Raw genomic sequence first — 27,212 nt, forward strand, 5'->3', positions numbered from 1 at the left:
GTCTTTGTAGCCAAGATCTTCTCTCAGCTTCTCTGTACTGTAGTACCTAAGTCTGTACTTTTAGAAATCTTGCCATCCTTGAACCCATTCACTCTAAACAGAGCTATTTTTGCAGTCCCAGAGTGTATTAATGCTGCTCTGTTTAAGTCTCCATGGAGCTTGGTATTATCATTTTAATGTACTGTATGGTTAGAGTTAACCCCTTTCCCCCCCAGTGGGTTTGGTTCCACTGGTTCCCACATCAACTCAGCCTGATTAAAAAAAGGTTATTGGCAGGTTTCCATCTCTAGGACTCTCAAAGAAGAGCCCTTTTCCACTGTTTGGGGTGGTTGATCCTCAAATCGATCTTCAAAGCAACATCAGTTGAACATCAATTGATTGAGTTGAACAATCAACCTCTCTTTCTCAGCCTTACTGCACACAGAGTCTTTCCAAGTGGGTATATACCAGCATATTTTTTCTCACCTGCTGCTGTTTTGGAAGTTTGCCAGACTTTTATTTTGGCAGGCTGGATGCATTGTCTTCTGCCATCTACAAAACTATTCCACATTTCAATATATGTTGTCATGTGGATGGCTGAGTAGAATGCCTGGGGCACGTGTTCTTTTGCTACTCTCTCTATAAGGATCCATTCTATCGTGAAGAAATTACCAAAGAACATGCCTTCTATTGATTGGTTCTCGTACCTGGCCATTGTTTGCTTACGTCTTGGTTGTCTAATTCTAGACCTTTATCTGCACAAACCACCTCATTTTGGATTCAAAAGCTTGTAAAAAATGCTTTAATTTCAACCTTCTAGATTTACCTCTTGTAACTTTTATCTGATTGTTGAACTTCTGGCCTCAATAAGGTTTGATATGCTTTCAGTTGCTTCTGTGCTGTACTTCTGCCTTTCCATTAGCTTTTTTTTTTGTTTTGAAAGGAAACTATTTAAACCTTGCCTCTTGATTCTCAGTTCTTCAAGGAATGATGCAAATTATTGGTGCTTTACACCAAATCCAAAATTTGGTTTTTAGTTCTAAAATGTACTAAAGACAATCTGTAATTCTTTTGATTAGAATGATTTTTTCCCTCTTTATTATATTATGGTAAATCTTAATGCACTATATCGTTTCTATATATTTGTACAGTATTAATTAAAATCATTGACATGTTGTTTAAATAACTTAGAGTATTAATTAGAAAGACTGTGGATATGTGCTTAATTATTATAGTGATTAAAATTTGGATTGTGCTTTTGGCTATTGATATCATTAACTGTGATGTGCCATTAGTATTATTAGAAATATCTATTATTGGATATTAATTTATTTTGAAATGCTGCCAATTTCAATTATTTGTTTTGTTTTTTAGAAACAGGAGCGATTCTTCATATGCAAGTGTTTTGAAGATGTGGCCTTGATAATAAAGGTAGGTATCTACTCTTTACTCTTTATGTCAACATGGTCATTTAATCCCAAAAGAAATGTGGAACTTTTAAGGTCTCCTTGTCCTTGTGATCTCTTTGCTGCAAAAGTGATGGATTAAGTCAACAGATGAATTATTCTGGAAGATTTCTGTAGTGCTACAGTAATTATTCATTTATATGGGTTTAGTGGGATTAGCATGAGCTTTATTTTGATTGTAGCCTATCGGAGTATGGTAGTATGATACAACCTTCTTGATTTTGCTGTTTTTCATTAGCGCTAAAAAAGTTAGTCATGGAACAAATACAAAGTGGTGGAATATGTTGTTATTTACAGTAACAGCCCCAGCCTTTTGGGCACCAGGGACTGGTGCTGTGGAGAAAGCTTTTTCCACGGATCAGAGGGGGTGTGGTTTTGTGTGCTGCCTGCATCGCATGGATGGGGCTTTGCTTGTTTGCATGGCCCAGTTGCTGGCATGCCGTGGACCGCTATCGGTCCACAGACCAGAGGTTGGGAACCCCTGATTTGCAGGCATTTGTGGTGGTCAAGGGAGGGGGGGGGAGTGATGACATGTACATATTGATGTCATAATCAATTAATACAACTTACTTAGACATTATGATGCAAATACAAATACACAATGATGTATGAATATCTCTTCAGTTTTATTTTACTTCATTGTTTTCAAAGCTGTTTCTTCATTGTTCCATATAAGAATCAGTACAGCCTTCCTGGAGTTAGTTCGTTATGCTTCTGCCTTTGCAATAGTACATGAAGTCCACCCTCTTCACACTCTTACAGCCGAAAGATATAACTGTTACATTATGTTATGTTCCCATGTATGAGGTTAAACATGATTTCCTTCCTACTCTTGTGGGAGAGAGAGTTTATCTTTGTTTACATAGTATATATCCTGTATTGTTTTAGTGTATTGTTGGTACTATCAGAAGGCAGTAATATCATCTCTAAATGATAGTAAATATAACTCCTGCTAGCTCTTCAGCTGTTGGCCCTATTTACAGAAATGAATGGCAAGCCTGAAATAGTTCTAAAAACCAGATAGTCCCACTGGGAGCTAACAAAATACGAAGAATAATTCTGTCAAGTTCTTTTCACACACAGACCCATAAATATATTTTAAATTTGGGAAACGGTTCAGTGTAAAGGAATAGAAAATCTCTCAGTAAATATATGATTTAAAATTAGGTGCATTGGAGGAAGCACTGAAGGTGCTCATGGGTCTCTTCTTACATTTTTGGGTTATCTGCGAGCCCCTTAATAAAAATACATATGGTGTGATAAAAATTAACAGGTTGTTTTGACAAGTGAAAATTGACATTTAATGGAAATTCTTCTCAATTTTTACTGTATTTCTCTTTCTTGTGCACTCATGCATTCTTCCAAGATAGAACTGTACCTCTGTCTCTGCCTGGCGCTTGAAAGTTCTCATACAACTGGGAAATATATGCTGCATCAAAGAAATATACTTAGCTGGCAATCATCAGTGCATGAGTGCAGTTTTAAAGTTTTAATTAGGTAGACCATCTTGGTTGGTTTGGTTCTTTCATCTTGCCATACAATTCATATCTACTCTGTAACTAAGATAAGAAGCTTCCCATAAAGGCCATGCTTTCTTAGTTTTGTATTTGTCTTTCCTTTAAAATCTTCCCTCTTTCTCACTATGTTTTACCTCTCTTTGTGTTTTTATATGAACTATTTCTCCCTGAACATATCCTCATCACAAAATAATTACTATTTGTTAACTTTTCATGTTCCTAATTGGTGAGATTGTTTTTGGAATAAATGTTTACTGTATCACTTTTAAAAGTATTTTTATATTTTATGGAAACATTTCATCTTAATTTATGAATGGTCTACACCAGTTTGTAAACAAGCTTCTTATTAACAAATCAATAAACTTAACTCCTGGTTTTAAGTTTCAAATAGTTAATTAACCATTCATATTATTTTAAACTAATTTAAATTCATTCAATTTTCATTCTTGCCAAATTATAAATCTTTTATGAGGCCCTATCAGTTTTGGCAATATGGTCCTGGGAAAGCCATTAAAAGGTAGTTGTGACCCTCAATTTAATAAAAGGAGCGATTCTTCGATCTTGGAGCCTGTTTCCCCTGGTCAGCAGCCATCTTGGATTGAAGCCTTCCACCACAAGGTGAGCGACCATTTTGTAAGCCCGGGGGCCAATTTATACCCTCAGGGGCTTAATACAAAAAATTTCCAAACAGTTTCTATCGCAAGAGTCTTTATTCTACAAATGGACCAAGATAAGGCTCAGGCAGAGTGCCCCCCCTCCCCCCCAGTGGAACAGCCTTTTAAGCCCAATAAGAGAAAAAGACAAAGGCAATGCACCCAATCAGTCCAGAGGTAGGTGGCTGCTAAAATCAGCTCTAGCCCCTAAGAAAGCAACTGAGGCTGTGTTGAGGGCAGAAAAGCGCAGACATGCAACCCTAGAGAGGCAGTTCAACAGAACTATTCATCAGAAGGGAGTGCAACTACAGCATGTTTCAAGTGATACCCGTGGCCCGACCAAGCCCTCCCAGGGGAGGAGAAGTTATCTATGAGCTTTTCCATCCTCCTTCCTGGTCTCCTAGGCTTCTGCAGTACAATCGGATCCTCAGGATCTCAGCAGATCTGGGCTTTATTTCCAACAGGCTTCTGGGCCCTATGCTCCTCCCCCTCCCTCCAGGGCTCGAACCTCTTCTCAATCTAGGCCTGAAGCCACCTTCACTCCCACAGCAGTGGGCCTTCGGCCTTCTGCCTCTACCTTTGAGCATAGACCAGGGGATATCCAAGATGTTGTCTCATTGGCCATTAGGCAGGGATTGGCTGAAGGCTTCAATCAAATTCTTCGACCTCTGGAAAGGGTTCAGGCCCTTCTCCCTTCTCAATCTATAAGTTCCTTGCCTCATCGCCCTGATTTACACAGGCCCCAGGACCTCAGGGTCCATTCTTCTCTACCAGAATGAGGAGGTTGATGAAGAGGGAAGGGCTTCACCATCTGAACACAGTTACCCCTCTGGTTCAGAGCGTGAAGAGGGCGAGACTTTTGACCAAAATCTTTCAGAGGAAGAGGATTCTCACCCAGAACAGACATCCTCTGCATTGGTCTTCAATCCTTCTCTCTTCAGGCCATTGCTCAGCAAGGCCTTGGTCACTGCCAAGCTGTCACTGGAGGAAGTGGCTCCTGAGCCACGAGGAAATCCCTCTAGCCAGGAAGACTCGCTCTTCTCCAAGCCTGTAGTGCATGCAGCGGTTTTGCCTTCTCCCACTTTGTTCCTGGACATGGTCAAGGAACAGTGCGCTTCCCCTTCGGCAGGTCCTTGCCCATCTCCTCTGTATAAGCGTTTCTACAACGTCAGTGCAGCCCTGGACAATGCCCTGGCGGTGCCTTCTGTTGACATTCCGGTTCTGGCCTCATTCTCATCTTCTGGCACTCCCACGGAGCCAGAAGATATCCTGAAACCAGATGATAAACGTTCCGAACAGGCCCTCCAGCACAATCACCAGGCCGCTGCATGGGCTGTTCGGGCTTCAATAGCAGCATCCTTTTTTTCACGAGGGCATCCATACGGTGGCTGCGCCAACTCCAGAATAGATTGCCTGCATCTGACCTTAGGTCTCATCAAGACCTTAATAGGATTATCGCAGTGGTGGAATTCACTGCAGATGCCACTCTCAATTCTGCCAAAATTTGCATCCAAGGCCATGGCATCTTCAGTAGCAGCAAGATGACTGTTATGGCTCTGAAATTGGCAGGCGGAGTCACACTGAAAATGGAAGCTGGCTTCAGTTCCATTCGCAGGCGATAAGCTTTTTGGCGATGCTCTGGGACCTTACCTCATCGAAACCAGAGATAAACGTAAAATTCTCTCTTCCTCTGGAAGAAAGCCTATTATTGCCCAGCTCCTTATCGCCCTCCTGCCTTTTGAGCGGAGACCTCATCTCGCTTCCCCCACTCTCACAGGCCGTACTCCCAATGCCAAGACCAACATGTGGAGGCATCTGGCAGGCAACAACCTTCTGCTGGTAAACGACCCTTTCGGGGGGGAGGGGTTGTTCCTTCCATCACTCTAAGTAATCCCTCGTTCTCCCCACCCATCGGAGGTCACCTAGCCTTCTTTGCGTCCAAATGAGAGGAGTCAATGATGGACACCTGGGTGCTCAGCACTATTAGGTCAGGGTTACAATTGGACTTCCTAACGCCACCCCCAGAAAATTTTTTTGATCTGTCCTGTCTCTCGGGACATGTCAAGGCAAGCCCTCATGAATCAAGCCATTCAACACCTTCTTGAAATCAGAGCTATTCAACCTGTTCCCCCCTCTCAACGGGGACGTGGGCTTTACTCTTGCCTTTTCATCGTTACCAAAGCCTCAGGGGTGGTGGGGGTGGCGAGCCATCCTTGATCTAAAATTTCTCAACCAATTTGTAAAATACAGGTGATTTAAAATGCAGACTCTGCATTCTATTTTAAGAGAGTGTTCGGGAGGGAGATCTCCTTTCTTCCATTGATTTCACGGAGGCTCTCCTCCACATCCCCATTTGGCCTCATCATCGCCAGTTTCTCCGTTTCTGTTATTAGAATACCCATTACCAGTATCAAGCACTTCCCTTCGGCCTCTCATCAACTTCAAGGGTCTTCACGAAGGTTCTGGCAGCACTGATGGCATCTCTGCGTTCTGTTCCAGTGAGGATCCAGTGCTACTTGGATGACATTTGATTCTGTCCTCCTCCATCCATGCAGCCCATCAGGATCTGCTAATTACCCTGTCATATCTCCAGAGCCATGGATTTTTCCACTCCGTCCACTCCAATGGTTCCTGCTTCCCTACCAACGAGCAGGAACCAGCCACTCATCCATCAAGGTCCTGCTCCCACCACAAATACGGAGATCTCTCAATTGGTGGCATTCCCCGTGCAGGGTCCTGGACAGGCTAGTGATAACCACCGATGCCAGTCTCCTGGGTTGGGGTTGCCGGATAGCTCAGGTTGTTTGGTCCAGGTCAGAGCAGACCCTTCCCATAAATTGTCTAGAGCTCAGAGCCATTTTTCTAGCTCTCAAGCATTTCAGGCATTCATTGACCGGCTCTCATGTTCTAGTCCTTATGGTCCAGAGCCCTCAAGGGAGAGGCTCTACGATTGGTGTTATGGGCAGAAAAACACCTGTTGTAAATCTTGGTGGACCACTTCTCTGGGATCGACAACTCCCAGGCCGACTGGCTCAGCAGGAGCCTAGTCGACCAGGCAGAATGGTCCATTCCTCCGTATCTATTCAGGGACCTTTCCCTAAGATTCGGTACGCTGGAGGTGGATCTCTTCTCTACTCCTCAAAATGCCCAGGTCACCAGATTCTTCACCAGTTTCCTTGCCAGGGAGCGGAGGGGCCCAATGCTCTTCGGTGCAGATGGCCCAAAGGTCTCCTCTACGCATTTCCCCCACTTTCCATCATTCCGACAGTAATTCGGAAGATGTTGGAGGAATGAGCGGAGCTCCTCCTCCTGGCTCCCTATTGGCCAAGGAGGCCCTGGTTTGTGGACCTGGTCAACCTAACGGTGGCTTCTTCTTGGAGGATCCCAGCGCATCTAATCTCCCTTCATCAGGGGATTCTGCTCCATCCAGAGCCTCAGTGGCTCAAGCTGACCATGTGGCACTTGAGCGGCAGCGGCTAGAGGAAGCTGATCTTCCAGAAAGGGTCATCATCACTGTCCTGGCATCTCACAAACCTTCTACAAGGGGCATCTATGATGCCACCTAGAAGGCCCTTTCCCGATGGTGCCTTAGGGAGGGTCTCTCTCCTGCTTCAGCCGAGTTGGCAGAGGTTCTTAGGTTCCTTCAGCATGATCTGGAGAAAGGTTTGGCCCCCAACACCTTATGCAGGCCCTCTCCTCGGTTCTTTCATGGGGTTTTATTCCAAAGGTTAACATTGAGTTTCTTTCCCGAGCTTTTCCAACCTCTTTGTCTCAGTTTCACCATTATTTAGTACACCAGCATAGTGTTTCAAATGCAGACTTCGTTCATCCATCTGCCACCAGGTTTTGTGCCATGGACTGAGATCATAGAGTACGAGGCTAAAGATGATTATTTATTTGACCAGGGAAATCTCTGCACCGGAGGCACTTTTCTCTGCAGCACTTTTTATTCTTTTTATTTGGCCAAGGAATTTTGATTAATGTAAGCATAGAGACCACAAATGATCACATAAGGGTAGTTGAATATGTTTCATTGCAGAGATAAAGCAAATACTTGTGAAGAATTAAATTGAATTGGTACAGTAAAAATACAGAAGATGCCGATATAATCAAGAACCAGATATAACAGGAATCATGGTTGGAAGAAGAGGGAATAAAACATGCATCACTCTTATACAGGGGTTCGAAAAGCACGAAATCAAATGAACCTAGAAAGTACAATTAAACTTGTCTTTATTTTTTAATTTCAAAGAAAAAATCATCAAGAACTTTTTTCAATGGGATTATTATAAAATGGAATATTGTCCTTCACAAAATTGTCCTACTTCTTAACAGTTCTTAACTCCAATTTTTGGAAAACCTGTGTTTTCCATAAATGTACAAAGCATAGCCATAAATGGAGTACACATTGTTAAAACTTGAGTTCTACTGGAATCCTCTTTGGGACCATATAACACACATACACAAAACGCACACAGTTTGTCCTGAACCTTCCATAACAGAGAGGAAAAAGGAATGCAAGTTGGTTGATCAAAAGAAATAAAAAATTCAAAAGCCCAAAACAAAAAAAGAAAGCATTACTTTATTTGGTCCAGAATGCTTCCCGGCAATCAAGGGAGAGAGGTATCTTACTTAAAACTAAGGTAAGAAAATGAGGCGTCTTGCAAATGTGTTTTGAGGTATAAAAAAAAATTATGTGCATTTTTTGGTGCATGGATGCTAATCAATTTTGCATTTCTCAGTTATTTCCTATCTGATGACTTTTAGATTTCAAGAATCCAGTTTAACAGCTGGACCAAGAAGTATTATTTCCCTTGATCTAACATAGATACTGACTAATATGTAATGGCTCAAAATGGCAATCGTTTTTCTGTGCTTATTAAGAGAAAAGAGCTGATGTAAATGTAAACCACCTAACCATCTGACACAAAATATAGACCACCTTCTAAACCACGTCTTTGTCTGGACTGGATTCAAGTGTTTTTGTCTGTAGTAAACTTTGGCTCTGGCTGTGCAATTTGGACTTCAGAACTTTGGAAATTGGCTCTATTTTTCTTCATCCCTACATAATCAGAGAAAGAGAAATATACAAGCCATTTCATGACTTTAATTTAGACAGTCCTTTCTGGAACTTCCAACATAATTTGTTGGAAGAAAACCTGAGCTACATACATAAAGTGCCATTTGTTTTAGTTTACCTTAGTAGGGTATACGATACCAGTCAACTCTGGATTATTCAGTATGATGTATAAATGACCCAGGGGTCAATATATGAACCCAGTCAAAGTCTCTACACAAATTCACTTCCATTCTCAGATCTTTCTAGGAAAATAGAAATAAATTCCGATAAGGCCATCAAAATTTTCACTGAGTGCGTAAGCATCATATGCTTGGACACTGTTTCCCATACTGTGCAGTATTTTGCCCTCTTCAAGATTGCAAAGCTACCTATCTGGGAACATTTCTAGCCAAATATCCAACAATTGTTATCTTTTCTTCAGGAAAAGTTTATTACAGATTTTAAAATTACTCAGATGCTCATTCAGTTGCACAAACACATCTTATGAAATGTTCATTATTAGAAATAATATACTGTTTTTAATATTTAAATTCAAGGATGAATGGTCATAAATGTGCTCAGTATCTGATTACATATCAGATACAAGTCTTTTCTTCCAACATAATTGGCACCATCCCATAGGAAATGATAGTTAGTAGTACAGAAAAAGCAATTCAGTACCCATCACATTTGGGAAATAAGAGCTTTTGAGAAGGTCAGAATAAAATATGCTCTCAATTATCCAAATGACACTTGCCACAATGATCAGCAAGCAAAAAACAAATCAGAATTCATCTGACTATCTCATATGTCCATGAGTTATGAACTGGATGCTTTGTTACCAACTTGTGAACACGTGGATCCTGTTAATTCAAGCCAGAGTTTATTTTAAGATAAAATAAAATCTGTTACCAAAAGATAGCAATTTGTGATGCAGATTGATATATTTTTTATTGACAAAGACACTAGTGAGATAAATCTTAATTCTCAGTCATGGAATAATTTAGTATGTGATTCAGTACGAGATCTCCTGACTTAGAGAAAGACTCTCTTTCAGGGCTTCCTCAAATACAATATTCTTCTATTTGGAGGAAGTATTTAATTGGCACTTGTTTCCCGTTCTAGCTCTGATGCTTAGTGGTTCCTTTCGTTTAGCTTTTGTAGGATCTGAAGGACGTAAGGTCAGATTGTGATTTTGTTTTGAAGGTCTGAATCTTTGGCTGTAAAAAATAGTTTTACACACTTGCCAAATCAGCAACTTGGGCATTCTTGGATGTGGAGAAGACAAAGACGGTGCGTAGTTTCTGCTCTGTCTGTGTGTGTTAGCTTGGTTGCACGTCTATACATTATGTTCAACATCCACAATAATTTCCCCATTTTTTGAATTATACCAGGCAGACAATTTATGCAGCATGCAATCACAGTGTTCATTATATATTAATAGGAGTCCTTGATTTGGTGAGTAGAATCTAGGTCCATAGGCAGTGATTTACTAGGGTACTTAATGAAATATTTGTTTGGTTCAGCTCATCTAGCAACATCTATGCACATTTACTGAAGTCAAGTCTGGAAGATTTAGACTCCTGGGTTTTTGGAAGCTGCATAAAACACAGCAGCTGCGCATAGAGTTGTCACATTGTGGTGTATTGGAGTCAGCAAAGTATGACTGAACTTGGCCCAACTAGCCAAGCTGTCTTAAGTCACTTATAAAGTAATAAAATATGGGATAGTTAAAAAACAACAACAACCAACCATCTGAACTCCTGTAGAGCTGTTAGTTAAGAGTTAGTTTCCCCAAGGTTAGTCATCATAGCTTTGCTACTTGAGGTTGAATACAGAATGCATTTCCAAAGAAACTTGTGTAAATAGATAGTTATCATGTTTCAGATTAGATTGCTCACCTGCTCTACAGGGTTTGGTTTGGCTTTTTTTGTGAATGAAGATTTTCATTACATTTAGAGCAGTACAAGGGAAAAAAACCCCTTCTGTTTCCCTCTATTTCAACTGACTTACTGATTTTGCTGATCAGTTTCCCTCTATTTCAACTGATCTTTCTGTTTTAATGGACTCAGTTTATACAAGCATTTTAACTTTTACTGCAGGCTTGTAATTTGCTGCTTGCTGAGATGGTGACAAGTAGCTACTCTCTGCCAAGCCTCCCAAAGGCAAATTGTACAGTGCTGTGGTAAATATATGCTTTAAGTGTTCTTTCTTCAAGATTTTAAATAGCTGCTTGATAGAGGAACAGGTTTCGATGACATATAACCCTAAGCCTAATAATTTGGTTTGCTGGAATTTTAGGTGATATGCAAAACTACCCAGGGTGGTTTGGCATGAATATGAAGTAAATCAGAGTAGCTTATGTAGCATAGTGGTAGCTTTGGTCTTGTTTTATTAAGTTAGCAATAGTGTCAACATTTAAGGTTGGTATAAAGGTAGAAACTGGAGATATGGGAACCAGTGGGACTCAGGCTAAAGAACCTGTTAGCCCTGTGAGATAGTCCAGACAAGAAGCACAACCAGGAGTATTTATTGTAAAGTTAGATTAACAAAATCTTGCAAGACTGAAACTCTTTCTCCCCTCTTTTTCTTTTAGTCTCTGTAAACCTAGGGAAAGTCCATTCTGAAACATTTCCTACACTCTCCCCCCTTCTGCATGCTGAGGGTTGTCCTGTCTGCGACTCTCCCTCCTGTCTCCCAAGGCCATACCTAAATATCGGCGGTGGGGATGGGGGGAAGGAATGGTTCCACACAAGTGGTGGGCATGCACATCTACCACTCACACAAATGGAATGTGAGCACACACACTCGCCCATTGCTTGCACAAGGGGGGATCCACACGCACACTTGCTTGCCCGTCATTTCTGCGCCCACACACGCTCAAGGCCCAGTAGTCAGCCATGGCCCAGGGGTTGGGAACCCCTGTACTACAGAACCCCTCTGAGAATCCCTCAGCAGATAATTCCTTTTCATGGCCAGAATTCCAAGGGAGATGTTGAAGCAATTTCAGGCTTTCATGTCCAATTCTCATTGGATGCCTTAGCTCCTAGATACCCCTTTAGCTAGTTTTGCTAAGCCAGTTAGACAGGAATGCAGGGCCTGCTACTTATGGATGAGGTTGCTCTAAGCAACTGTCCAGTCAAGGCTTCACCAAAATCCTTGAGGGAATGTAGCATCAGCTCCTATGGAAGTTCTTTGTCTCAAATAAATGACTACTGGAAGCAGGGCACTCCTAGAATTTAATAACTCCGTGTTTCTGCCCTTGAAGACAACCAGTTTTTTTTATTTCAATGTGTGTATGATTAGTATGTGTATGATTGTGTTGGTTAAGTTGTAGGGATTAAAATCTTCTTTTAGGCATTGATTTGTAAGAGTGTGATAATTACTGCTGCCACTGCATAATAAATTCAAAAGTTTTATCCATGGAGATTCTTGATACACTGGCTGGCTTTACAAATTGCTTAATAGTAGTAAGTTTGCTGATGCGATGTCTATCCTTACCCTCTCATTTCTTTACAAACCTACATATTGATTATATACTCGTAGGTGGCTTTTGTATGATATTTAATCAATTAGTAGAACGTTGGTTCAGTTGTCAGAAAGATCTACCAGCTTTAACTATAAGTTACCATGTCAGTGAAGAGTGTGGTTCCTTAGACATCTACAACCCTTGATGTGAAATGTCTGAATATACCAAAACAAACTACTCAGCTATTTTAAAATGAAGTCAGCCTTTGGTATGTGTTTTGTGGATCCTGGGTAAATTAAATTGAAGCCCCAGTAGCTACCATAAACACTAAAGTAAATCTTATGTTTCTATTTTCTCTTATTACTGCATATTTCATAACTGGTAATCAAGCTGGCATGACATGACAATTATGAGACATTAAACTTCCTTCAGGATCTGGTTTATTTATGGGGTGGTTCTCTTGTGTATAATGGGACCTGAGCCTTTGAAAACTATGCTTTTAAATGTTATCTTGCAGTTATACCAATCTTTAGAAATTGGGAAGATTATACTTTAATTCAAACATTCTAATTGACCAAGTTCTGATGACAGACAAAATTGTGAACTTGTTGAACATATTCTTGTGCTTGCTGACTTTTCCTTCTAAAAGTACTGGCTAAGAAACAATTGTTCAATAGGGGAAGCCAGATTTGTTTAATGAGCACACAATTTACTTAACAACTATGGCAAAAAAGGTTGTATAACGTGTCTAGCAATGGAAATTTTGGGCTCAATTGTGGTCATAAGTTGAGGACTACCTGTATAGATAGCATCAGATGTAACAGAGATTAAAAAATAACAAAATAGATACAAGGTGAACCTTCTTGGAATAAGGGTTACAATATTGCAAGGGGACAGCTCAGGTAGTCCATTCTTGAATAGGAGTGATTCTTGAATAGTATTTTACTATGTATTTAAATGAAAATAGATTTTTCTCTTCTGCCTCTGAATTTCATAACAGCTCAAGCAGAACAGGTCCAGCTAGCATTATCTTTTTCCTGATTAAAAATCTCTTATCTATTTGTCTTTCTGAAAATAATGTCCAATGTTGAAAACTACACACAGTGGTAGTTATTAGTAAAAAGCTTACCTCAGGAAATAGAGGCATAATAATAAGCATAATAAAAATTATGCTAATATTAATAATTTGTAATTATAAGTAGCTTAATTTATGTTAAACATGAAGTTCTTGGGAAGTTCCTGTTAACTCTTACTATGGATGTTTTAAAATAATTCTGTTTATAGAAAAATGTGTGCCACAAGTGGATAAGTGGAGTTTGAGATACGCACACATTTTTAATTCTGAATACCCATCCATTACAGAAGTTTAACATATGAGAACAACAATTCCAGTGACAAATCTTGGGGTTGGATGGGAAAAGATGACATGCCTTGTGGCAGAATATACCGTAGCCTTACTTTACTTCTTAGGATTTGTACGTAGATATTTCTCAGCTGTGTGGCATAAATGATTTCAACAGACACTTACCTCTTTCAGGTCACAGAATATGTATTTAAGCTGTCACCACTACACTGGATTTTACTTAGTTATGATTTCAAGTTGGTTTGTTTCAAAACTGGCCCTTAGCCCCTTGGGTTTGCAAGCCAAACTTAGCCTGAAAGCAGTTCCATAGCACCACTGTATACTGACCTTCAACCTCTCACATTGTGGTCTCAAAGTATCTTGCATTTACTTTTACTTGTGCTGCCTCTGAATCTGAGAAAATACCACCAATAGGAAATTGGACTGCTCATAAAATCTGGAGCACTGCAGCAATTTGAGGGGGGGGAGGGGGCAAACAGATTGTACTGTCCTGCTAATTGAATCGACTGGGCTTCTGAAAATAGATGATGTCATGAGATCAAACAGGTTCAGAGCTGATTCCCAAACAGTGCAAGCCTTTATTGTGGAAATGATCTAAAAATAATCCCATATATGCCTATGATTGGGCAGGGAGGAGGGAGACTGCATTCATACCTGTGAAGACAGCCTGTGCTTTTGGCTTGCCTCTGACTCCTCTTATTTGCTGATGCATATCACTTGCCTACTTATTCAGTTAAAATCTTTTGGGGGAGGCTAGTAATTTGTGAACAGTGTACCTAAATATGATCCAGGTTATCACAGAAGGTTGGCTTTACCATTCCGTGATTGAACAAACTGGGATAATGAGTTCTCCAAAATAAGCAGGTCTGGGAACAGAAAACAGGATTCTGTTAGATTTGGGTCAGTGGGGAGGGGGAACAGGATTCTTAAGTACGTAGATAAAATTCTTCTCAACTATGCAAAGCAACATGCAGTTAACTCAGTTATCTGTATTATGGCTAGGTAAATTAGACAAAATACTTTTTCCCCCTCATTAGTAGAATGCAAAAAAGCAAATCTATCCTTGTGTTGGGTCATAGTTTAGATGGGATTTGAGCAAGTTTGGAGCTTAGACCATGTTTTTATTTAGGTCCATACAAATACTTGGTGCTTTGCATAGTGTCAGTTCTCTTTGAATCAGAAAAGATGCTGCTCTTTCTGCATGGCTGCTTCATCAACTGTCCCTGGCTCTACATTGTGTATTTGTACAGCCATATTTTAGCTGTTTCACAATCCCATGGCACACAGTAGGAACAGATCATAGTCAGAAATCTACATTTTAAGAAATCTACATTTTATTGGGCCTCATTTAATGTTCATATTGGTATTTAAGAGGTCCAGATCCATGTTGATCTGGGTGGCAAAAAATAAAATATTGTTACGAGCAGATTGATTTCAGCAGGCAAGTCAGTTTACCTTCCTTATGTTCATCTTTAAATTCATTAGATGCATACAGTAGAGAGTCATATTACTTTTGCATTTAAGACGCGTGGCAGACAATATGGTCTAATGTTCTCATTTAGCAGTTCCAGAATTTACATAGTAAGCAGGAAAGGGCAAGTGGGTGGAAATTTTGCTGTGGTGTTCAAAAGCATGCAACAGTGATTTTAACAGTATTGATTTTATATTTCTCCTGACCTGTTTTCCAATAGGATTTTTTTTTTACTTCAGATTTTGGTTTTGCTTTAAGCAAACTCTCTAACAACTTGCAGCAACCAAGGCTCTGTTGATGAGGAATACTGAGTTCTGGATCTCCACAAAATTTAGGAAGCCCACACATTTCCTACCCTTTCTTTAGTTTGTAGATTTCTGGGGTAAGAAAGTCTTTTGTTGTAATAATAATACGTAATGCATTAGGTCTCTAGTTGTAGAACAAGCTCTTTGGTAGACAGGTGTTTTCAACTGCTAATGTTTCTTTTTTGGAGCATACACTCCTACTCTCTTTAAATGAAGGACTTAATTTTCCATAATAAGTCATAGTTCAGGTATCTGCTTTTAGAAGATGAGAGATTTAAGTCAACTGGGAACAATGTGATTCTTTCTGGATCAATTATGGCTTACATACACAAAGTACAGACTATTCAGAGATGATTTTGTGCTACTTTTGTGAGCATAATTGGTATTCTTAGAATAAATTTCAAGAACTCATTATGCCGCATCATACTGTCTTAAATGGTGCAGCTTTTATCCAGGGATATCATTTCTATTAATTTGATTCCAGATTAAATTTCGGTCAGAAGGTTTGAGTTGCGTCTTGGTACAGCCAGTTGCACATAGTATACCAGCACCATTTGTAAATGGAGATATAGAATATACACCCTTAAATAAATGTTATGGGGGAGTCAAGCTATACAAGAAAATAAAAGGAGCATTTTTTCTAGGTTTTATCTTGTTTTGTAGAGCCATATTTTTTGTTGTCAGAGTGGAAGTTCAGAAACAAGTATTTAAGATGGAGTTCCTTCTTACAGGAATCCTGTTGTCCTTGATATTTAGGTACATACATATTATAGATTTACATACATTATCATGTAATTATGGCTGCTTCCTGAAGAGGAAATATAGAAATATTGTCTCTGTAATGGAATCCCTCTTTTCCCCCACCATTTTATTCTTTGCTTTTTTTAAAAAAAATCTTGTTTTCAATTTATTGTTTACTATTATTACTGAATGACTTCGTAATTCCTTGTAATTTATATTGTGAGCTGCCTTTATATCAAAAAAGAAAAAAATATGTAATAAGTCTAACCCTTCGAAAACAAAAATCTCTTTGGATGCAAGAGTGCAGTGTATGGAGCATGGAGTAGAGTTACCTGCATTTAACTGCATATTCTTTCAAGTGAAGTTAACACTAATCAGAACATCAAGGATTTGTCTTCTGTTCTGCACACAGGGAAGGAGAGCTGTTATGTTCCACCTAATGTTAATTATGCCATGTTAAAAAAAACAAACATGTTAGATTCAGGATAGTGCTATTTGTCCTGTACTGGTTCTGATGAGGCACAAATGAGCAAAGGGGCAAGTTGCTTTTCTCAGCTTCACTTGGATGTGTCTTGTTTTCGTTGTATTTTCCAGTAGCTTGAAAAGATGTTGACAGGTAGACATGGTGTTAAACTTTCTAATTTCTGATTTCTAATATTTTATATGGCATCAGTGCAATACTCTGAAGAAACAATGTGATTGTCTTTGCAAGTCCCTGGCATGTCTTGCGGTATCTTGACAGTTGCGCAAAGCTGCAGTGCTATGCATACTTATGTTGGAATATTCACTCAGTGGAATAGGCGTGCATATATGCAAGATTGCATAGAAAAATCCAATATTTTTTTAAGTTGCAGTCCTCTTCTCGATACTTTATAAACAAAGATCATAGTAGAAATAAAAATGTGCAAAATCCTTATCACAAAACCAGTTACAGAATTTTGTTAAAAGGTGCATGCAATATAGAAACCACTCCTTTAAATGTATGTTTCAGAGACAGTAAACCAATTAAATTTTCTTCCATAGATGAAATAAGTTCTTTAGGTTCACCCATATCAGTTTCTCACTTAATATATTTCTTATCTCTAATTAATTTCTAAGGCAATTGATCCAAATATTTCCTCTAAAACAGTTTCCCTAACTACCCTTGACTCATTAATCATTACACCATCCAATAAACTTAAACATATATTCAATTTTGAATAGCACACAGGTGGCAATTTATTTTGGGTGGTTTGAGAATGATGTTATGAATGCAGATGATTGATGGGTCATCAATTATCTATCTTACCTTCTATTCCTTGGGGTGGGGGGAACCCAAAGAAAACTTTTTAAAGCAAAATGCTGGTGGCCTAGAATATATCAGATATACCCTGGAAGGAATCTTTGCTTGTCAATCCAAGACCCCTTCAAGAGATTAAAGAAATGGTTGCCCGCAGTTCAACTAATGTAGATTGACCAACCAAGATTCTTTTTCTATACAAGAAGGAAAATGAAAACAATCCTTTTCAAGCTCATTGGAGCTTTCAGTTGGCAGTGTGTCAACTCTGCTGAAGTTCCTTTATTTAGCTTAAAAGAAGAAAAAAGTCTCAGCTCTCTCAAGTTGCTTCATAGTAAATTGGTGGTGCCTTTAGTGGAATCCCCACAAAATTGTTCTAATGTTTATGACTGCCCAAGGGATTCTAGGGCTAATGGTTAACTCCCCTTTATCTCCCTGCAATTTCCTAGAAATGGGGGAAAGGATTTTACATTTAGATGTAGCAGATCTGGCAGAATTATGCCAGATTAAGTAACAATGTCTGTCAGCCTTTTCAGGTAGACCACACAGGGAACACGACCAGATGAACTAATTTACTTTACAGAATTATAAAGTTACATTAGCAAGTCTGAAAGTACATTCTCCCTTCACCCACCCAAAATCTTTACCTATAACTTAGTGAAGGTCCCTTCTGAGCTTCTTGCTCCACAGACTATGTAGTTGTGGGCTATGCTGCCTCTTATCTGAACGTTCTCTAGGTAGCATCTCTTCACTCCATCTTCCTAGGTCTTTCCCACATACTAGTACAATTTCTGAGATGATGGTCAAACAGAAAGAAATTATCTTCAAGTTCTAGTTCAGGGCTGTCAAACTCACAGCCCGCATGCCAGATTCATCACGTCCATGACTGGTTTGGTAAAGGGGAAAAAAGTCCTGATATATCACATGACGCCACCATGATGACGTGAGTTTGACACCCCTGTTCTAGTTTCTTTAATTCCCATTTCTCTCAATTATAATTTGTCGTGTTATACATTCTATAGGACAAGCTAATATCACTATATGGATCACTTTATAAAGCTTATTTATCTTTGCCACTAGAATAATTGGGGTTTAGGGCAATTGGGTACTTATTATTATTATTTTTTGCATTATGGGTAATTGGACAGAGGAAAGGGCAAAGATTGGAAATATTTAGTTTGACTTTGTCCTACAAATCTGAATGTACTTCAAGCTGGGTCAAGTTTATGTATGATGTAAGAAATATACTTGTTGGGATCATGTATTGTCTCTCTGGCAATGCATTTATTTATTTATTGAATTTATATTGCTGCCTATTCGCCCATGGTGACTTGAGATGGCTTACAGAATATAAAACTACATTTAACACAGTAAAAACTAATAAAAAGAATCAAATAAATTAATAAAGTACAATATAACAAAATCACCCCCAACTCCCACCCCCCACCCCGACAACAGCAGATCACACAAGCCATTTAATGGGCTCCATCCCATTCTGGGTTCCCCAGACCCGCTGGCAGAACCAGGTCTTCAGTGCCTTCCGTATTACTCCATAGAGTATTAGAGCAGGGGGCCTTCTAATCTCTGGGGGAATGATGTTCCGGAGAGAGGGAGCCACCACAGAGAAGACCTTTCTTCTGGATCCCACCAGGTGTATCTCCCTTGGGGATGGAACCCGCAACATTCCCCGCCTCCCCGCTTTCATAGGTAGGGTAGATGTGATCGTCAAGAGATGGTCTCTCAGATAATCTGGTCCCAAGTCATGAAGGGCTTTAAAGATGGCAACCAGCACCTTGAATTGCACCCGGTAGCAAATCGGCAACCAATTCAGCTCCCGTAGGAGGGGTGATCCATGTGCACACTGGGGTCTGCCCAAAACCATGCAGACAGCTGCGTTTTGCACCTACTGGAGCTTCCAAATGCTCTTCAAGGGCAGCCCCATGTAGAGTGCTTTGCAATAGTCAAGATGGGAAGTGACTAGGGCATGAGTGATTGTCAATAGGGAATGTTGGTCCAGGAAAGGGCATAATTGGTACACAACCTGCAGTCGTGTAAAGGCCCTCCTGGACATGACCACCACCTGCTTTTTGAGCAGGAGTTGTGAGTCCAGGAAAACCCCTAGATTACACACAAGATGAAAGGTGGCAATTCTCCCTGAGCCAAAAATCCCAGACCCAGAGCCACTCAGTCTTGCAAGGGTTTAGTTTCAACCCATTGCTCCCCATCCAGCCCCTAACAGCCTTCAGGCACTGCAAGAGGGAGGTCTTAGCAACACTTAACTCACCACGGGCCGAGACATACAGCCAAGTATCATCAGCATATTGGTGATACCTCAGTCCATGGTGACGGATGATTTCATCCAGCAGCTTCATGTAAACGTTGAACAGGAGTCGGAGCGGGTACCGAGCCCTGCAAAATCCCATAAAGCAGTGAACAAGGACAGCACAAGGCCTCCCACTCCCATCCCCTGAAGCCACTCCATGAGAATCGCATAGTTGATGGTATCGAAAGCCGCTGAGAGGTCAAGTAGAGCAAGGATGGATGCACTACCCCATCCTGCTCCTGCCAGAAATCATCTAAAAGTGCAACCGATGCCGTTTCTATCCCAAATCCAGGTCTGAATCTTGACTGGTAAGAGTTGAGATAATCTGCTTCATCCAGAAACCTCTGGAGCTGCCACGCGATACCTTCTCAACAACCTTCCCCCAAAAGGGAAGATTGGAGATAGGTCAGAAATTACCCAGCCAGGTGGAGTCCAGCAATGGCTTCTTAAGAAGAGGGTGGACTAAAGCCTCCTTAAAGTGTTGGGGCACCATCCCCTCCTGTAGGGAAGCATTAATCACCGCCAGAGTCCACCCGCCTATCATCTCCTGGGAAGCTTTCACAAGCAGAAGGGACATGGGTCACAGGTGCTTGCATGCATATCCCTTAGGATCCTTCCACTTCCTCCGGAGCATCAGGGTCAAACTGTCCCCAGATAACAGGGTAAGAACCTGCCTCATGGGCTTCCACTCGACCAGCAACCACGCCGGCATCTAAGTGGGAATAAAGTTGAGCAATTTTACCTTCCAGAAAATCCACGAATTCCTCAGCGCGCCCCTTCAGGTAGATCTCAATCTCCTCCTTCCCCAGGAGGAGGCTGTTCACCTTAAAGAGGGTCGCTGGGAGATTATCTGCAGATGCAATTAGTGTGGAGAAGTATTTACATGTCGCTGCATGAATCGCCATGAGGTAGGCCTTAGTAGCAGCTCTTGCTTGTGATGCACCCAGAGCCACTTTGCTGAATTGCTCATATAGGAAAGGAAGTTCACCTTTACAGATATGGGATATAGATCTCCTCTGTCTTCTTCTGCCAACTTCCATTACTAGGCAAGCACGTAATTATTTGACACTCTCTTGAATGACTTGACAGATGTAGACCAGCAGTTTTGAAGATTAATGCGACTCACATAATTCTAGGACGCTTATGTATTATACCTTGAAGGTCACCTTTTGTGTCAACAATCTCCAGGAAAATTCCAGCTTTTAATTTCACTTGGCAATCTAATATGCAAAACTTGGTAAGGTACTGTGTATAAAAATCAATTTCTATGTTTTAATCAGCTGCATTTGTAATGCACAATATGTATGTTAACGTATTTTTGTTACCTGTTGTGTTTTCACAAACAGTTTTGTATAGGTAGTCCTTGGCTTATGACCATTCATTCCGTGTCTGTTTAAAGTTACAATGGCTCTGAACAAATGATACTTACAACCATTCCTTCAATTCGAGCTATTGCAGCATCCTGCATTATCAAGTTTTCTGACCTTCCCTGGCCAATTTCCATTAGTCAATGAAGAAGTCAACCGGAAGTTGGAAACTGTGGGCTTATGAAGTCCTAATTGCTGTTGTAAGCCAAGGACTACCAGTAAAATTGCATTTTATTATTATAAATTCAGATTCAAATGTACTCTTATTGAAATTTATGGCATTTCCATAAGTTTCTAATTAAAAAGATATCTGCTGTTTTTGTTTCTTGTTCTTGCGTACCTCAAAGGGCTACAAACTATGGATTAGTGTGTCATACTATAATTTATTATGTAATCCCAATCAATTAGTATGGTGAGCCTTGGGTTTATACATTCTTCACTAAGACAACAGAGTTGAAAGGGACTTTGGAAGTCATCTATCCAATCCCCTCCAGCTCAAGCCTACACCATTTTAGACAAATCATTGTCCCATCCCTACTTAAAAGCCTCCATTGTTGGAGCATCCGCAACTTCATTCTTCATTCTTTTCTATCTTCAGAGTCAAGTAGTAACTCTGGAGGTGAACAATCACAAAACAGTTAAAACACAATATAAAAATAAATGAAATACAGCACTTGTCCACTATTACCCTGTAATGTCTGAATGTGGAAGAAGAAGATAGGATCTTTCTCACATCATGGTTTAATCTTAATCTTTATAGCATAAGTACACCTAGATGTGAATGAACACTTCTGTCATTTCAGGACTTCTTATAGCTAGCGACACTAGAATATTTTCCAAACTAAAGATTGCAGGATCTTGAATTCCTTGAATTGATCTCAATTCCTTGAGTTGATCATCATAAGAAACAGCGTGTACAAAGCTAAGAAGCTAGGATTCCTTCTAAACGCTGACGGGGAAGACAAATCACACAGGCTCTATAGGTGAATCTGGTCCACTGCAGGACAGTAATACTTGCTGTGAGATGTGGCTTTTCTTGGTAAGTAGCAATTATTATTCTACGTCACGTCAGTCTTCTGGTAGGATTAGTTTATGATGTTGAATGATGCTAAATCAAAGAAAAAATACTTAGCAGCATCCCCATTTTTCAATCAGACTTTGTTTATTCCCTTGAATGAGAGCTCTTGATGCAAAAGAGTGCATGCAATGGGGACCTCTTTTACTTCATTTTCAACCATGTCACCAAGTGGAGGGATCATTAAATGCTTTATAATTAGATACGTTTGTCAAAGCAGTGCTTTAAGAAGCTTAATTCGTTACATAGTCGTGCCTTTTAAAAAACAAGGATATCTTATTTTACTTTTTTTTTAAAAAAAATCATGCATGTAAGCTCAAGTAAAACAGTGAGGGGGAGCAGAGCAATAAAAAGAAAAAGATCTTTGAAATGGAATAACATGAGGAGCTATATGATGGATGTCCAGGGGAATACATGGATCTTTCCATTAAAGTCAGAGAAGCAGGGGAGAGACGGCAGCGGCAGAAAAGGAAATTCTTGGAGAACAACACAGCTCACAAAACGGGAGGCAGCAGCCTCAGCCATGTGATGCACCCAGAGGCAAATTTCCAACTCGGTCAACTCAGAAGGCCTTTTAGCTAGGTGACACTGAAAGATTTTCCACAGCGGTGGGCTGCCTGCTGCGGGACTGGGCCTACTTACCTGCGTGCGGTGAAAAAGGCGATCCAGCCATAAAGGAAAAAAGGAATCTGAGAAAAGGTAAAATGCAACATTGCTTGGAAGAAGAAACAAAAAAAAAAAACCAGGGTTTGTCACAGAGGGGCTATTCATGTGTTGGTGTGTTAGAGATAGAGATGCAATATTAGAGTTGTAAATACAACGAGAATATGCAGCAGCCTCACACAATCCAGAATTGTTAAAGCATAATGTCAGGAAAATTAGACAGAGATAAGAGGAAGAGGCAATTTTAAAGTATAAACCTAGCATGCTGATTTCTTTGCTTCGGCCTCGGGAACTTAGTCTCCATTCTAGGTGATAGTTCAAATGGGCGGTGGGGATTTAAGTATGTCAAGGATGAAAATGTGTGTTTGCTTCTTTAACTATTATACACCTAAGGTTGACTCTTGAGCTACTTCATGCTGCAAAAACATTGCCTGTTGTATATATTATTATTTTTCCGTTCAGTTGTCTTGCAGCACTGGCTTCTGAGCCAAGGAGAGCAGGCAACAATAAGCGCATGATTTTATAGAACAATTAATCTTACAATTAGCTCTATGCGGTTGGATTGTTTTATTATTATATTTTTATTAAACCTTTTTTTTAATAAAAGGAAAAATAAGACATTCAAGGAGAAAAAACAAAGAAGCCCCCAAATAGGGAAATAAACAGAGTGAATAAACAGGGAATTTACAGGTATCATAGAATTAGGTTAAGATTTTGAACACCTGCAATATTTGCAGTAGCTAAATATGTTATATAGTTTTAAAAACAACAGATCATTCTAAAATCCTAAATAATACATGGATATCAACAGCAATAATCAGCATGGTATAAGATAAAATAAGATTAACAGTTGTAGTAATTTCTGTCTGAGGAACTGAATACATTAAGAGAAAGGCAAATTTGTATGTAGAATTATATTTCAAAAGCAATTGAGTTAAATTCTACATCAGATTTTCTTTTGAAATAGGAAGTCTCGAGGTGTATTCCCCCAATTTAATTAGCGATTCTTCTGGAGAAGAGACTATGTCTTCTTTTTAATAGTTTGAGCATCGTATTCTTGCAACAACTATCATGTACAAAGCTTGTTCAGTATATTTCTTGGAATGCAGGGTGGGGAAATTCATTTTGCTATTTTGCTGAATAAAAATTATTCCTTGGAATCATACAACATTCTGCGCCATAATCAATAAACCATATTAGCTCAATGTGAATATTATGTTTTTCTAGTTAGTTTAAATGAAACTTTAGGATTTAATTCTGAAATTGCCATTCTGGTGCCCTTTTCACATTTTTTTAAACTTCAAATCTCATGATCTCACAACCAGCATGCAGGAATCAGCATGGCAATGACCAAGGGCCATGGGTAACTAAATAATGGCATGCATAATACTTTCTTTTTTACATTGGTTAGCAGTTGATTTATTATGCAGTTGATTCACATGTAGCTGTCTAAATCCTGTTTACAGATAACAGATGAGATAGTCGCAGTAAGGTTTTTGATTAATTATCAGTAAAGTAATTCTAAATTGAAATCTTGTTAGAATTCTGACAAGAGCAACATGAGTTAGAGTCTTTTTTCATTTTGACAAAAATATCCGTGTTTTCTCTTTTAATATTCATAACTGTGTTAATTAAGGAGGAAGATGGCCAGTTCTTAATTTTTTATTGTCTTGTGGGCATCTGCAGGGTTTGTATAGAAAGGCACAACATGTTTTTATTACTCTTCATGTATTTTGATGGAATCCTAAAGCTTGAAAAGGCCAGCCAGAAAGAAGAAAGTGTTTCAGGGGGAAAATGTGCCTAGCAGAAATGGTTTATAAAAGGTGCATAAAAATACAGGGATTCTTTCTGATAATATGATTTGGATTAACTGTTATAGTTGATCAGATTTAAGCAGGGGTGGGATTCAAATTTTTTAACAACTGGTTCTGTGGATGTGGCTTAGTTGGTGAGCGTGGCTTGGTGGTCATGTGACCGGTGGACATGGCTTGGTGGTCATGTTATTGGCTGGGCATGGCCAACTCAATATTACTCACATCGAGACACGCATCTCCTCGCCTGGCCTCTCATGACTGTGGGGATGCTGCAACAGTCGTAAGTATGAAAAATGGTCATAAGTCACTTTTTTCAGTGCCCTTGTAACTTTGAATGGTCACTCCACACAAGCAAAGTACCAGCAAAGGAGGGGGGAAAAAACTCCAGAGAAGTTCCTGAGACAGGAAGTCTAGTCCTGCCAAGAATGTAATAAGGGTTAACGGAGAGGCAGTTTCTGTAAGCAACATCAGAATGTTTCCTTCCCGCCTTCCTTACAGGATTAGGCCAGTAATTTCTTCTAACAACCGGTTCTCCGAACTGCTTAGAATGTTAACAACCGGTTCTAGTGAATAGGTGCGAACTGGTAGAATCCCACCCCTGGATTTAAATCAGGGTAGAACCCAGGTCATATCTCATTATTTGTGATTTTGCTGGTGATATCTTTGTGGCTATTGTTAAAGAAGGCTAGAATAGATGGTCTCCAGTTCAACTAAACTCTTAAAAACATTTGACGAATTTCTCTTTGTCTTATATATATGACTTATGTCTTTTATATATGTGAAAGCTAGTTTGGTGTAGTGTTTAAGGTATCAGACTGAAAATCAGGTTATCTTGAGTTCTAGTCCTGCCTTAGGTACAAAGCTAACTGGGTGACCTTGGGTCAGTCACTTTGTCTTGCAATGGCAAACCCCTTCTGAAAAACCTGGCCATGTTGCAGGGATTTGTTCATTCTCCAAGAATTGGACATGATTGAATAGAAGAAGAAAAAAGATACAATAATATGTATACACACATATGACTTTTCTCTGAAAATACCGTACATTTTCCAACAACTGCCTAATTGTTAGCATTTGAAGGAAACCTTTTTCTAGGGGAATGGAAGAATACAAATATGGTTGGAGCCATATCAGCAGTAGATTTCATGCTAGAACAAAGTAACTCTTTGTTACATTTTGTGTTGTTGACTTGTTTTAATGTGGATTCAATCTCTTGATTAGAGATTTGGAAGTGAAAATAATGGGTAGTCCGTATTTACCTAACACAGTTATGACATTTGTGTAAATGCTTTCTGAGGTCACTGTGTTTACCTTAAGCACCAGTTCCTTGTACTAAAGTTTGGCATGGCATTTTCATCATGCCTTCAATTTTAGCTGGAGCCTATGACCATTAGGGAAAAATTAATATGCTACAGTGTGGCATATTTATTTGATAAATGTTATGGGATAATTATTTTTCCAAATTATTTTTAATGTTAGTATTTCCGGTGAGCATGAAAGCTAAATGCACCATAGTAGCTGTCTTTGTGACTGAACTATGACTTATATATATATGACAAGTTGTTTAGAGGATCATTTGCAGTTATGTTAATGTAAAATCTTTGAAGTTCATCAAAAGGGTGGATAAAGGAAGAAAGAAGAGCAGAGGTGCGTATTCAGCAGGTTCTGACCAGTTCTGGAGAAGCGGTAGCAGAAATTTTGAGTAGTTCGGAGAACTGGCAAATGCCACCTCTGATTGGCCCTGCCCCCATCTATTCTCTACCTCCCGAGTCCCAGCTGATTGGCTGGGTCTTCTTGCCCTGCACAGGAGAACGGAGCAGGTTAGTGGGGTGGGGAGAGAACGGGGATTTTGCAGTTACCTTCCCCCAGGACTAGGGTGGGAATGGAGATTTTACAGTATCCTTCCTCTGCCATGTCCTGCAAGCCACACCCACCAAGCCATGCCCACAGAACTGGTAGTAAATTTTTTTGAATCCCACCACTAAGAGGTACCTGTCACACAGACCAATTCCTCTGTGAGCTTCTGAATCTTCCCACCACTTGACTGTAGAGCAGTTGGAATTAAAAGTCCTTTCAGCTACTGCCATGTTTTTAGGTCAAGCTGAATTTTCTTTGCAGTTCCTTTCTAACAGCACAGTTCTATGGGGTATGTTCTGAACTACCCTGGTGCTTTCATCATGCCAAAATGTATTTACTCAAGTAGTGCTGCAGAAAGACAATAAGCTCTTGTCATGAGGATAATAAAAACAGATGAAAGCTTTTGAAGCTGGCTGGTGGTACATGTACTAGCTGTAGTGTTATCTCCGTGCTTCAAAATAATGCACATAATCTAAAAGCCCTCCACTGTCAGAAGAATCATGAAAGCCTCCCCCAGCCTCTAAAAGTACTTAACATTAGCATCTTTATATGTAGATTTAATTGAGTTCAGCGTAGCTTATTCCCAGTTCTGAGGGTTTCCTCTTTCACTTAACACCACTAGGAAAAGAGTCCCTAACCCAGGTCTTGCTTTGGTTATGGTTAGGGAAGAAGAGGGGCACAAAAATAGGCGGGGCGTGGGAGGAAACCCTGGTGCCTTCATTAGGTAGCTTCCATTTGTGATGGAGACCAGCTGGGGGGGATAATTTCCTTTGCAATTGCCAAGTTCTTCTAACTCCCCACCCCACCACACGCCCCC

General features: G+C 39.9%; 1 protein-coding gene and 1 pseudogene across 11 annotated transcripts in view; one reads left to right on the forward strand and one right to left on the reverse strand.

Annotated features, from left to right (window-relative positions):
- LOC148127855 (uncharacterized) overlaps window positions 1-20,218 on the reverse strand; it is a 32,076-nt pseudogene extending 11,858 nt beyond the window's left edge.
- Window positions 1-27,212, forward strand: part of PLCB4 (phospholipase C beta 4) — a 178,961-nt gene that overhangs the window by 27,376 nt on the left and 124,373 nt on the right. For 10 of the 11 annotated variants that reach the window (XM_087918978.1, XM_087919038.1, XM_087919025.1 and 7 more), the window contains one exon: window positions 1,354-1,410. The gene's annotated coding sequence lies outside the window, so the exon portion shown is untranslated. Of the gene's footprint in view, window positions 1-1,353; window positions 1,411-22,672; window positions 22,764-27,212 lie in introns of those variants that run through there. The other variant, XM_087919018.1, reaches the window with a different exon arrangement.

Source organism: Pseudonaja textilis, chromosome 1 (assembly GCF_049901715.1).
Source record: "Pseudonaja textilis isolate UNSWEBS1 chromosome 1, rPseTex1.2, whole genome shotgun sequence".
In the NCBI taxonomy this organism is placed as follows: Eukaryota; Metazoa; Chordata; class Lepidosauria; order Squamata; family Elapidae; genus Pseudonaja; species Pseudonaja textilis.